General features: G+C 45.5%; 1 protein-coding gene across 11 annotated transcripts in view; it reads right to left on the bottom strand.

Moving 5' to 3' along the window:
- The window catches only part of JAKMIP3 (Janus kinase and microtubule interacting protein 3), a 199,181-nt gene that overhangs the window by 182,901 nt on the left and 1,142 nt on the right, over positions 1-15,138 (bottom strand). The window lies entirely within an intron of this gene.

Raw genomic sequence — 15,138 nt, 5'->3', positions numbered from 1 at the left:
ATTTTGTTAATATGTTTGGTTTTGTACTCTGCCTCCCCCTTCTAGACTGTGAGCCCACTGTTGGGTAGGGACTGTCTCTATATGTTGCCAACTTGTACTTCCCAAGTGCTTAGTACTGTGCTCTGCACACAGTAAGCGCTCAATAAATATGATTGATTGATTGATTGATTGCTCTTGGGTAAGTCATTTAACTTCTCTGTGCCTCAATTACCTCATCTATAAAATGGGGATTAAAACTGTGAGCCCCATGAGGGACAACCTGATCACCTTGTATCCTCCCCAGCATTTAGAACAGTGCTTTGCACATAGTAAGTGCTTAACAAATGCCATCATTATTCTTCTAGACTGTGAGCCCATTGTTGGGTAAGGACTGTCTCTATATGTTGCCAACTTGTACTTCCCAAGAGCTTAGTACAGTGCTCTGCACACAGTAAGCGTTCAATAAATACGAATGAATGAATGAATGATTCCTATTCTCACGTCCTCACTCTCCAATTCCTTGACCTCACCATCCCTTCTTTCTGGAAATCTCTCTGCTTCCAAATCAGTCAGACCATCTCCTGCTTTCCCCTCATCAAAGCCCTTCCAAAAACCCACCTCCTCTGATTGATTTTTCTTCTCCCCAAGTCATATCCTCCCAACTAAGTGCTTAGTACAGTGCTCTGCACACAGTAAGCACTCAATAAATATGACTGAATGAGTGAATTACCCATCAATCATCGATCAATCAAGGGGATTTATTGAGCACTTACAGACATTAATATGAATAAGCTACAGATATGGACATAAGTGCCATGGGAATGAGAGAAGCAGCATGGCTCAGTGGAAAAGAGCATGGGCTTTGGAATCAGAGGTCAATCAATCAATCAATCGTATTTATTGAGTGCTTACTGTGTGCAGAGCACTGTACTAAGCGCTTGGGAAGGACAAGTTGGCAACATATAGAGACAGTCCCTACCCAACAGTGGGCTCACAGTCTAAAAGGGGGAGACAGAGAACAAAACCAAACATACTAACAAAATAAAATAAATAGAATAGCTATGTACAAGTAAAATAAATAAATAGAGTAATAAATATGTACAAACATATATACATATATACAGGTGCTGTGGGGAAGGGGAGGAGGTAAGATGGGGGCAATGGAGAGGGGGACGAGGGGGAGAGGAAGGAAGGGGCTCAGTCTGGGAAGGCCTCCTGGAGGAGGTGAGCTCTCAGTAGGGCCTTGAAGGGAGGAAGAGAGCTAGCTTGGCGGATGGGCAGAGGGAGGGCATTCCAGGCCCGGGGGATGACGTGGGCCGGGGGTCGATGGCGGGACAGGTGAGAACGAGGTACGGTGAGGGTACGGCGAGGTACGGTCATGGGTTCAAATCCCAGCTCTGCCAACTGTCAGCTGTGTGACTTCGGGCAAGTCACTTAACTTCTCTGTGCCTCAGTTACCTCACCTACAAAATGGGGATTAAAACTGTGAGCCCCCCGTTGGACAACCTGATCACCTTGTAACCTCCCTAGTGCTTAGAACAGTGCTTTGCACATATTAAGCGCTTAACAAATACCATCATCATTATTATTATTAAAGGATACACATCCAAGTGACACAGATAGGAGACAGAATAGGGGGCAAGAGGGCTTAATGGGGGAAGGCCTTGTCCGCTGTGTGACCTTGGGCAAGTCGTTTCACTTCTCTGGGCCTCAGTTTCCTTATCTGTAAAATGGGGATTAAGATTGTGATAAGGGACCGTGTCCAACCCGATTAGCTTGTATCCACCCCAGAGCTTAGAACAGTGCCTGGAAAAAAGTAAACGCTTAACAAATACCACAATTATTATTATTATAATCTCTAGACTGTGAGCTCATTGTGGACAGGGAATGTGTCTATTGCTAATACCTCATATCCCCTCCCCTAGCACTTAGAACAGTGTGTTGCACATAGTAAGCGCTTAACAAATACCATCATTATTATTATTACTCTCCCAAGTGCTTAGTGTAGTGCTTTGCACACAGTTAACCCTCAGTAAATACGACTGAATAATCCACTGAGTGGGAAAGTCAGCTCATGTTTCTCTATATCCAGCTCCCTCTATGCATAGAACAAATGTAATAGAAAACATACATATACATATATATATTTGTGTATATATGTATATAATAATAATAATTACTATTATTATTATGCTATTTGTTAAGCCAGGCACTGTACTAAGCGCAGGGGTGGATACAGCAAATCGGGTTGGATACAGTCCCTGTCCCACATGGGGCTCACAATCTCAATCCCCATTTTCCAGTTAAGGGAACTGAGGCCCAGAGAAGAGAAGTGATTTGCTCAAGGCCACACAGCAGACAAGTGGTGGAGTCGGGATTAGAACCCATAACCTTCTGACTCCCAGGCCCGGGCTCTCTCTACTACGTCATGCTGCTTCCCATGTTTGCCTATGTACACACATATAAAATAAATAAAAAATAAATGGTATTTGTTAAGCGCTTACTATGTGCAAAGCACTGTTCTAAGCACTGGGGGGATACAAGGTGATCAGGTTGTCCCACGTGGGGCTCACAGTCTTAATCCCCATTTTACAGATGAGAAAACTGAGGAACAGAGAAGTTAAGTGACTTGCCCAAAGTCACATAGCTGACAATTGGCAGAGCCTGGATTTGAACCCATGACCTCTGACTCCAAAGCCCAGGCTCTTTCCACTGAGCCATGCTGCTTCTCTATATCTATATTATATATATAATATATATTCTCTCTATATATATAATCTATATACTATATATAGTATATAGATATATAATATAGTGTATATTATATATGTATATTATATATTCCATATTATATTTCATATCTATATATCTGTATATACATATATTCCATAGTTATCCCTCATATTCAACGGTGACATCACGGATGGTGAAATTCTCCCACGAGTGGGCTACGTTTGTAAGGCAATGCCCGGCACTTGTGTGCACGTATGAAAATATTTATAATTCTATTTATTTCATTAATGATGTGTATATATAGCTCTAATTGTATTTATTTATGTTGATGCTACTAATGCCTGTCTACTTGTTTTGATGTCTGTCTCCCCCCTACTAGACTGTGAGCCCGTTGTAGGCAGGGATTGTCTCTCTCTGTTGCCGAATTATACTTTCCAAATGCAGAGTACAGTGCTCTGCACACAGTAATGAATGAGAGTGACAGTGCCCGCTGAGTCCCGATGGAACAAGCCCTTCTCTCCCTTGCCCGACACCTCCCACCTGCCAAGAGAAATACTGTGGCCTAGGGGAGAGAGCCGGGCCTGGAGGGTCCCAAGGACCTGGGTTCTAATCCCGGCTCCACCTTCCCAACTGTTTGAGACTTTGGGCAAGTCACTTCACTTCTCCATGCCTCAGTTCCCTCATCATCTGTATAATGGAGATCGAAGCTGTTGAACCCCATGTGGGACAGAGACTTGCTTGTATTCACCTCAGAGCTTAGTACAGTGCTGGGCACATAGTAAGTGCTTAACGGATACCACTATTATTATTAAAAAGCTTCAAAATCCTCAAAAATCTCCAGTGGTTGCCTATCAACCTCCATATCCAACAAAAACTCCACACTATTGGCTTCCACGCTGTCCATCTCTCTTCTCCCCTTCAAAGCCTTACTGAGAGCTCACCTCCTCCAGAAGGCCTTCCCAGACTGAGCCCCCCACTTTTTCCTCTCCTCCTCTCCCCTTCGCCCCCACTCCCTTCCTCTGCTCTACCTCCCTTTCCACTTTACAGTACTTGTGTATATATGTACAGATCTATTATTCTCTTTATTTATATTGATTTATTTTATTTTGTTAGTATGTTTGGTTTTGTTCTCTGTCTCCCCCTTTTAGACTGTGAGCCCACTGTTGGGTAGGGACTGTCTCTATATGTTGCCAATTTGTACTTCCCAAGCGCTTAGTACAGTGCTCTGCACATAGTAAGAGCTCAATAAATACGATTGATGATGATGATGATTGATGCCTGTTTATGTGTACTGATGTCTGTCTCCCCCACCTCCAGACTGTGAGCCCATTGTGGGCAGGGATTGTCTCTCTTTATTGCTGTATTGTACTTTCCAAGCGCTTAGTACAGTACTCTGCACACAGTACGTGCTCAATGAATACAATTAAATGAATAAATATGGTTATTCACTTCTCTGTGCCACAGTTTCCTCATCTGTAAAGTGGGGCTTCAATACCTGTTCTCCGTCCCCTTAGACTGTAAGCCCCATGTGGGACGGGGATTTGCCCGACCTGATGATCTTCTACCTACCTCAGTGCTTAGTACGGTGCTTGGCTCACAGTAAACATGAGATAAACACCACAATTACTACTATTATTATTATTATTATTAATAGGTAGCAGTCCAACAAGTCAGGAAAAATTCACTGAACAAATAAAGTCACTCTCCCCATCCATGTCCTACAGAATTTCATCCCCAGAACACAACGGTGATACGGCATAGCTCCGATGAGCATGAATTGGCCATAAATTAGTGGATTCCTCTTTAGCAGTGCTTAATTTCCTTTAAACAACCAAGCGCCGAATGCCTAATAAAGTAGATCATTGTGCACCAAGCTTTTTTCTGTCTTCTGGTTTTATAGGTCCTCTGCTATTACACGCAGTCGTAAAATACGGAAAGCCATTAATAGAATTCAGGCAGTGCAAAGCATTCACCATTCTTTTCTTCGGCTTGTAACTTTGATTTAGAAGTCCGCTCTAAGACAACTTCACGGTAATTATTTTCATTGTCATCAATGGTATTTATTGAGCGCTTACTATGTGCAGGGCAGCGACTGGGAAAGCACAATACAACTCAGTTGGTAGACACTTTCCCTGCCCTCAGGGAGCTTACGGTCTGCACTGTTTGGGACATTTTGATTCCCAGTAATGGCGGTTGTATTTGTCGAACATCCAAGGGTGCGCTGTACTGAGCGCAAAACTAGCAAGTGACACTCAAATGGGGAGAAATGGGTAGGGACCGTCTCTATATGTTGCTGCCGACGTCCTTCCCAAGCGCTTAGTACAGTGCTCTGCACATAGTAAGCGCTCAATAAATACGATTGATGATGATGATGATGATGAGAAAAATATAAAAGTATCTACAGGGTAATCACACGAAATGGTTGAACGTGTCCCTGCAGAGGATGGGAATAAAGTACGTGAGTATTAGAGAGCGTTGATGGGCTTGAATCATTTGGAGTGTTGAAAATAAATCAGGAAAGCCTTCTCAGAGGTGGTGAGATTTCAGGGGGGCTTGGGTCTGTCGGCTTGGTGGGGGAGGGAATCAATCCATGTAAGCTCATTATGGGCAGGGAACGTGTCTGCTCTTTTCTCCTGTACTCTCCCAAGCGCTTAAAACAATGCTCTCTGCACATAGTAAGTGCTCAATAAATACCACTGATTGATTGCCTGAAGTAAAGGCGGGGAGTTCCAGCAGAATTAGTAATAGTAGCAACATAATTTGGGTGGGTTGCACTGTACTAAGCTCCTGGGAAGGACAGAATCAAGAAGCAGCATGGCTTAGTGACAAGGGCCCGGGCTTGGGAGTCAGAGGTCGTGGGTTCTAATCCCAACTTTGCCACTCGTCTGCTGCGTGACCTTGGACAAGTCACTTCATCATCATCATCAATCGTATTTATTGAGCGCTTACTGTGTGCAGAGCACTGTACTAAGCGCTTGGGAAGTACAAGTTGGTAACATATAGAGACAGTCCCTACCCAGCAGTGGGCTCACAGTCTAAAAGGGGGAGAGTCTAAAAGGGGGGACTTCACTTCTCTGGGCCTCAGTTCCCTCATCTGTAAAATGGGGATTGAGACTGTGAGCCCCACGTGGGACAACCTGATCACCTTGTATCCACCCCAGCACTTAGAACAGTGCTTGGCACATAGTAAGCGCTTAACAAATACCGCCATTGTTATTATCATTACGGTACAACAATAAACAGACACATTCCCTGTCCACAAAGAAGGTTACAGCTGAGAGACTGGATTTAGGGAGGGCAGCCCCCGCCGACTGCTCTAAATGTCTCCGATTGAGGTAGATGCACGTATATCATCCGGCAAAAACAATCCTCAGTCTTACATGTTCAAAGCCTTGATGTCCAAGGCTATGAAGCGGAGCGTCTGCCAGCTTTAAGCAGCGTGGCTTAGTGGAAAGAACCCAGGCTTGGGAGTCAGAGGTCATGGGTTCTAATCCCGGTGTCAGCTGTGTGACTTTGGGTAAGTCACTTCACTTCTCTGGGCCTCAGTTACCTCATCTGGAAAATGGGGATTAAGTCTGTGGGTTGTTCCATGTGGGACAATCCGATGACCTTGTTTCTACCCCAGCGCTTAGAACAGTGCTTGGCACATAGTAAGTGCTTAACAAATACCATTATTATTATTGCTGACTTAAGGAAACCATTTCTCTGCAGTTCAATCAGTCAATCAATCAATCAGTGCTATTTATCAAGTGTTTTCTGTGAGCCGAGCACTGTACTACACGCCTGGGAAAGTACCAAGCAGCAGCGTCGGTAGACATGTACTGTGCCCATGAGGAGCTCACAGTCTAAAGGGGAAGATAGTCCTTCAAAGAAACTCTAACGAAATTAGGATTTAGGAGACAGCCATAGAAGCAAACATCTTCTATGTGTTGCGGGCAGTGTTTCTAACAATTCTGTTATAATGTCCTCTCCCAAGCACTTACTAGAAGACACAGTAAGTGCTCAATGAGTTCCTTTGATAATAATGTTTGTGGTATTTGTAAAGCGCTTACTAGTGCTGAATAATGATGGTATTTGTTAAGCGCTTATTATATGCCAAGCACTGTTCTAAGCGCTGGGGGAGATACACGGTCATCAGGTTGTCCCATGTGGGGCTCGCGGTCTCAATCCCCACTTTACAGATGAGGGAACTGAGGCCCAGAGAAGTGAAGTGACTTGCCCAAAGTCACACAGCTGAAAGTGGCGGAGCCAGGATTAGAACCCATTACCTTCTGGCTCCCAGGCTTGGGTTCTATTCACTATTCATTCATTCGTATTTATTGAGCGCTTACTGTGTGCAGAGCACTGTACTAAGGGCTTGGGAAGTACAAGTCGGCAACATATAGAGACGGTTCCTACCCGACAACGGGATCACAGTCTAGAAGGGGAAGACAGACAACAAAACAAAACACATGGACAGGTGACAAGAAGGGACAAACCTTCATTTTTTTTCCTTTGAAAAAAATTGAAAATATAAAAATGATATGCACAGTTAGAAACGTCGTTACCAATGTTAGCCCAGACGGTTCCTTTTCAGCAGGGCCAGATTGCCTCTGCCTTCCCTTCTCTCTCATTCATTCATTCAATCGTATTTATTGAGCACTTACTGTGTGCAGAGCACTGTACTAAGCGCTTGGGAAGTACAAGCCATGGGAAGTACAAGTACTATGCCATGCCACTAGTACTCTCCCAAGCGCTTAGTACAGTGTTCTGTACCTAGTGGGCCCTCAATAAACACCACTGATTGATTAAAAGGGAAACAAGGAATGGAGCTCACAAGTCCAGGCTATATGAGAGGCCTTCCCCAATTACACCCTCATTTCTTCTCCTCCCACTCCCTTCTCCCTCACCCTCACACTTGGATTTTCCCCCTTTATTCACTGCCCCCTCAGCCCCACGGCATTATGTCCACATCCAGAATTCATTTATTTCTATTAATCTCTGTCTCCCCCCTAAACCGTAAGCTCGCTGTGGGCAGGGAATGTGTCATACCGTCCTCTCCCAAGCACTAGGTACAGTGCTCTGCACACAGTAAGCATTCAGTAAATACGACCGAATGAATTACGTCCATATCCACCATTGATTTTTTTTATATTAACGCCTGTCTCCCCGGCTAAGGCTGTAAGCTCATTGTGGGCAGGAAACTTGCCTTCCAACTCTCTTATATCATGCTCTCCCAAGCGCTTAGTACAGTGCTCTGCACATGGTAAATGCTCAAGAAATACGACTGATGGATTGCCATATCTGCCAAAGTGAAGCATGGCTTCTCTCCCTAACCTTCCGGCTGCTCTTCTTCCTTAAATGAATGAATGTTTTCCTCCAGATGATATCAAAGACCAGACAGGCTCTCATCATCATCATCATCAATCGTATTTATTGAGCGCTTACTATGTGCAGAGCACTGTACTAAGCGCTTGGGAAGTACAAATTGGCTCTCAGAGGTGAGAGCAGAGAAGGAAATTCAGAAGTCATTCTTTGCAATTTATTTTCCTGGAGCCCTACAGTGAGCTTGATTAGACTGTAAGATCACCGTGGGCAGGGCATGTGTCTGCCAACTCTGTTGTATTTTACCCTCCTCAGCGCTTAGTGCTCTGTAGATAGCCAGTGCTCAATAAATACCATTGACTGATTGATTGGTCGTTACTAATTGAGCGGATCCCTACAGCACAGAGACGGCAACATGGATTCCTAAGGCCTTCAGGGCCGCTTAGGGATGGTGGAACGATCTGTTTTTGACCCAGATCTGTCCTGTACAAACAGACTTTTCAATAACAATTGTATTTATTGAGTGCTTACCATGTGCAGAGCTCTCTACTAAGCGCTTGGAGAGTACAATATGATAGAGTTGGTAGACACGTTCCCTGCCCACAACAAACTGGCTGCGGGAGAGGGAAAAGGTTCTGGAGCAACATGGCGCTAGCAGGAGTAATGGGATTTATTGAGCACCTTTTTGTTTTGTTTTTTATGGTATTTATTATTAATAATAATAATGGCATTTATTAAGTGCTATGTGCAAAGCACCGTTCTAAGCACTGGGGAGGTTACAAGGTGATCAGGTTGTCCCACATGGGGTTCACAGTCTTCATCCCCATTTTACAGATGAGGTAACTGAGGCACAGAGAAGTTAAATGACTTGTCCAAAGTCACACAGCTGACAATTGGTGGAGCCGGGATTTGAACCCATGACCTCTGACTCCAAAGCCCATGTTCCTTCCACTGAGCCACATTGCATCTCTGCTTCTCTGTATTTGTTAAATGCTTACTATGTGCCACGCACTGTTTTAAACCCTGGGGTAGATACAAGCTAATCAGGTTGGATGCAGTGCCTGTCCTACATGGGACTCACAATCATAGTCCTCATTTTATAGATGAGGTAGCTGAGGCCCAGAGGAGTGAAGTGACTGGCCCAAGGTCACCCAGCCCAGCCCACACAGTTCGCTCCTCTAGTGATAACCTTCTCACTGTATCTCAATCTCGTCCATCTGGCCGCCGACCTCTCGCCCATATCCCGTCTCTGGCCTGGAATGCCCTCCCTCCTCAAACTTGACAAACAGTCTCCCCTGCTTCAAAGCCTTACTGAAGGCCCATCTCCTCCAAGAGGCCTTCCCTGACTAAGCCCTCCTTTCCTCTTGCCCCGCTCCCCTCTGCACCGCCCTGACTCACTCCCTTTATTCATCCCCCCTCCCAGCCTCACACCACTTATATCCATCTCTGTCATTTTATTTATTTCTATTCATGTCTCTCTCCCCCTCTAGACCATCAGCTAATTGTAGGCAGGGAATGTGTCTGTTTACTGTTATACTGTGCTTGCCCAAGCACTTAGTCCAGTGCTCTGCACACAGTAAGCACGCAAGTGAGGTGACCGGGGGACCGAGGGGGACAGGACAGGCCCTCCCTCCCTCCGCACATCCGCCAAACTAGCTCTCTTCCTCCCTTCAAGGCCTTACTGAGAGCTCACCTCCTCCAGGAGGCCTTCCCACACTGAGCCCCCTCCTTTCTCTTCCCCTCTTCCCCCTCCTCATCCCCCCACCTTACCTCCTTCCCCTCCCCACAGCACCTGTATATATGTATCTATGTTTGTACGTATTTATTACTCTATTTATTTACTTATTTTATTAGTACATATTTATTCTATTTATTTTATTTTGTTAATATGTTTTGTTTTGTTCTCTGTCTCCCCCTTCTAGACTGTGAGCCCACTGTTGGATAGGGACTGTATATGTTGCCAACTTGGACTTCCCAAGCGCTTAGTACAGTGCTCTGCACACAGTAAGTGCTCAATGAATACAATTGAATGAATGAATGAATAAATATGATTGAATGAATGAATAATAATAATAATAATAATGGTGGTCTTTCTTAAGCGCTTACTATATGCCAAGCACTGTTCTATGCGCTGAGGTATATACAAGGTAATCAGGTTGTCCCATGTGGAGCTCACAGACTCAATCCCCGTTTTACAGATGAGGTAACTGAGGCCCAGAGAAGTTTAGTGACTTGCTCAAGGTCAACCAGCAGACAAGTGGTGGAGTACGGATTATTCATTCATTCGATAGTATTTATTGAGCATTTACTGTGTGCAGAGCACTGTACTAAGAGCTTGGGAAGTACAAGTCGGCAACATATAGAGACGGTCCCTACCCAACAGCGGGCTCATAGTCTAGAAGGGGGAGACAGACAACAAAACAAAACATGTGGACAGGTGTCAAGACATCAGAACAAATAGAATTAAAGCTAGATGCACATCATTAACAAAATAGATAGACTAGTAAATATGTACAAGTAAAATAAACGGAGTAATAAATCTGTACAAACATATATACAGGTGCTGAGGGGAGGGGAAGGAGGTAGGGTGGGGGGAATGGGGAGGAGGTGAGGAAAAATGGGGCTCAGTCTGGGAAGGCCTCTTGGATGAGGTGAGCTAGCATTCATTCATTCATTCATTCAATTGTATTTATTGAGCGCTTACTGTGTGCAGAGCACTGTACTAAGCGCTTGGGAAGTACAGTAATAATGATACTGATGCTGTTTGTTTAGCGCTTACTACGTGCCAAGCACCGTCCTAAGCGCTGGGTAGACACAAGGTAATCAGGTTGGACACAGTCCCGTCCCACATGGGGCTCACAGTCTCAATCCCCATTTTACAGGTAAGGTAACTGAGGCACAGAGAATGATAATAATAATAATTATGGTATTTGTTCAGCGCTTTCTGTGTGCCAAGCACTGTCCTTAGCACTGGGGTAGACACAAGGTAATCAGGTTGGACACAGTCCCTGTCCCACTTGGGGCTCGCAGTCTCAATCCCCATTTTACAGGTAAGGTAACAAGCACAGAGAATGATAATAATAATAATTATGGCATTTGTTCAGCACTTTCTACATGCCAAGCACTGTCCTTAGCACTGGGGTAGACACAAGGTAATCAGGTTGGACACAGTCCCTGTCCCACATGGGGCTCGCAGTCTCAATCCCCATTTTACAGGTAAGGTAACTGAGGCACAGAGAATAATGATAATAATTATGGTATTTGTTCAGTCTTTCTATGTGCCAAGCACTGTCCTAAGCGCTGGGGTATTCATTCATTCAATCATATTTATTGAGTGCTTATTGTGTGCAGAGCACTGTACTAAGCGCTTGGGAAGTACAAGTTGGGGCAACATATAGAGACGGTCCCTACCCAACAGTGGGCTCACAGTCTAGACACAAGGTAATCATGTTGGACACAGTCCCTGTCCCACGTGGGGCTCAGAGTCTCAATCCCCATTTTACAGGTAAGGTTAGATTAGCCTAGATTAGAACCCGCATCCTCTGATTCCGAAGCCCGGGCTCTTGCTACAAGGCCATGCTGCTCCTGAATGACAAGTGGTGGAGCCGGAATTAGAATCCAGCTCCTTCTGACTCCCAGGCAGGGGCTCTGGCCCGCAGGCCACGCCTTCCCAATGCAATGTACTCTTCAGTAGTACCCTTGGATGCGAACGAGCACAATCAGAAAATCAGGAAATCAGAGAGCCAGAAAAACAGACAGGAGCTCGATTGCCCTCCGCCGTCCCGCCCCCCACCCCAAAATACATAGCAATTCAGAGGCAGGGGGCGGGCAGTACAGGCCCGGGTTCCTTTATCTCTCAATCAATCAAACCTTCGCATTTATTGAGCGCTTACCGTGTGCAGAGCACTGTACTAGATGCTTGGGAGAGGACAATACAACGGAGTTGTCAGACACGTAACAAGCAGTGTGGCCCAGTGGAAAGAGCACGGGCCTGGGACTCAAAGGACCTGTGTCCTATTTCCAGCTCTGCCACATGCCAAATGTTTGCTGTGTGATCTTGGGCGAGTCACTTCACTTCTCTGTGCCTCAGTTCCCTCATAGGCAAAATGGGAATGGAGACTGTGAGCCCCATGAGGGACAGGGACCACTTCCATGTTAGTACAATCTCTCATTCCATCCCACCTGGATTACTGCATCAGCCTCCTCTCTGCTGAGAGCTCACCTCCTCCAGGAGGCCTTCCCAGACTGAGCCCCTTCCTTCCTCTCCCCCTCGTCCCCCTCTCCATCCCCCCATCTTACCTCCTTCCCTTCCCCACAGCACCTGTATATATGTATATATGTTTGTACATATTTATTACTCTATTTATTTTACTTGTACATATCTATCCTATTTATTTTATTTTGTTAGTATGTTTGGTTTTGTTCTCTGTCTCCCCCTTTTAGACTGTGAGCCCACTGTTGGGTAGGGACTGTCTCTATATGTTGCCAATTTGTACTTCCCAAGCGTTTAGTACAGTGCTCTGCACATAGTAAGTGCTCAATAAATACGATTGATGATGATGATGATGATCTCCCATCCTCCTGTCTCTCCCCGCTTCCATCTATACTTCACTCTGCCGCCTGGATTCTTTGTACAGAAACGCTCTGGGCATGTCACTCCCCTCATCAAAAATCTCCAGTGGCTGTCTGTCAACCTTCGAATCAAGCAAAAACTCCTCGCCACCTCCTACCTCCCCTCCCTTCTCTCCTACTCCATCCCAGCCCACACCCTCCGCTCCTCTGCTGCTGCTCACCTCCTCACTGGGCCTCGTTCTCGCCCGTCCTGCCATCGACCCCCGGCCCACATCCTACCTCTGTCCTGGAATGCCCTCCCTCCTCACACCCGCCAAACTAGCACACTTTCCCCCTTCAAAGTCCTACTGAGAGCTCACTTCCTCCAGGAGGCCTTCCCAGACTGAGCCCCCTTTTCCTCTGCTCCTCCTCCCCTCCCCATCGCCCCGACTCCCTCTCTTTGCTTTTCCCCCCCTCCCCACCACACAGCACTCATGTATCTGCCATTTTATTTATTTATATTGATGCCTGTTTACTTGTATTGATGTCTGTCTCCCCCCACCGCCCCCCAAACTGTGAGCTCATCGTGGGCAAGGACTGTCTCTCTTTAATGCTGCATTGCACCTTCCCAAGTGCTTAGTACAGTGCTCTGCACACAGTAATCGCTCAATAAATATGGCTGAATGAATGAATTTAACAAACATAATAATAATGACAGCATTTATTAAGCGCTTACTTTGTGCAAAGCACTGTTCTAAGCGCTGGGGAGGTTACAAGGTGATTACGTTGTTCAACAGGGGGCTCAAAGTCTTAATCTCCATTTTACAGATGAGGTAACTGAGGCCCAGAGAAGTGAAGTGACTTGCCCAAAGTCACACAGCTGGCAAGTGGCAGAGCCGGGATTTGAACCCATGACCGTGGAGTCCAAAGGACAGGCTCTTTCCGTTTAGTGATGTGATGCCAATTTGTACTTCCCAAGCGCTTAGTACAGTGCTCTGCACATAGTAAGCGCTCAATAAATACGATTGATTGATTGATTGATTTCCAATGAGCCACGCTACTTTTCTAACATCACGATTAACATCATAATAAACATCACAATTATTATCATTATTATTATTACATTATAGTATAACAGAGTTCGTAGACATGATCCCCTCCCACAACAAATTTACAAGTGAGGAGTTTTGTGTGTTTAAGCCAATCCATGAGCAATCAATCCATCATCCGTATTTACTGAGCGTTTACAGTGTGTACCGTGATTTAGGGGCGGGGGGAGGTTTGGGGCCAGGTTCCTTTATCCGTGGCGGGGTTATCTCTATTTAAATCAATCAGTGCTATTGCCTGAACAATCCAACGATCGTTCATATTTATTAAGCGTTTACTGTGTGCGGAGCACTGTACTAACCGCTTGAGAAAAATCCACTAGAACAGTCGGTAAGGGAGTTTCCTGACCTCAAGAAGCTTACAGTCTAGAGGGAGGAGCACTATTCTGAGTGCTCAACAGAGTACAAATGGGGGAAAAACCACAATCCCGGGCTTCAAAGTCCTGACCGTTTTATGGGGGGAGGCAAAATAGTCACAAAAATCGTGGGAGCGGGGAAAGAGTAGCTATACAAGGGCAGTGATACAAACGTAGCAGCACAGAGTAGTGGCTAGAGCCCAGCCTGGGAGTCGGAAGGGCATGGGTTCTAATCCCGGCTCTACCACTCCTCTGCTGAGTGACCCTGGGCAAGTCACTTCACTTCTCCAGGCCTCAGTGACCTCATCTGTAAAAATGGGGATTCGGGAGTGTGAGCCCCATGTGGGACGGGGACCGTATCCCAACCCAACCGTATCCCAACAGCCACCCCGATGTTTAGTACAGTGCCTGGCACATAGCAAGCCCTTAACAATATGCCCGTTGTTGGGTAGGGACCGTCTCTATATGTTGCCAACTTGTACTTCCCAAGCGCTTAGTACAGTGCTCTGCACACAGCAAGCGCTCAATAAATACAATTGAATGAAGAATTATTTACATTCATTCATTCATTTGTATGTATTGAGCATTTACTGTGTGAAGAGCACTGTACTAAGCGCTTGGAAAGTACAGTTCGGCAAGATAGAGACAATCCCTACCCAACAATGGGCTCACAGTTCAGAAGGGGGGAGACAGACCACAAAACAAAACATGTAGACAGGCATCAATAGCATCAGAATAGATAATAAATAGAATTATAGATATATACCCAATTATTATTAGTTACGGTAACACAGTCCCCCGCCCTCTCACCCTTCTGACTCTATCCCCTCGCCAAAATATAAGCCCAACACTGACGGGGCAACACCCCAGCGACAGGATTCTCATTCATTCATTCATTCAATCGTATTTATTTAGCACTTACTGTGTGCAGAGCACTGTACTAAGTGCTTGGGAAGTAGAAATTGGCAAAATATAGAGGCGGTCCCTACCCAACATCGGGCTCACAGTCTAGAAGGGAATTCTCGAGACCCCTTTCCTTTTCCCGAGTGGAGAGGAGGTTTGGCCAGGCAAGGTCAGAACTCACAGTGACCTTGAGAAGTGAACTAATC

Source organism: Tachyglossus aculeatus, chromosome 3 (genome assembly GCF_015852505.1).
Source record: "Tachyglossus aculeatus isolate mTacAcu1 chromosome 3, mTacAcu1.pri, whole genome shotgun sequence".
NCBI lineage: Eukaryota > Metazoa > Chordata > Mammalia > Monotremata > Tachyglossidae > Tachyglossus > Tachyglossus aculeatus.
This window is presented reverse-complemented; position numbering and strand designations above follow the sequence as displayed.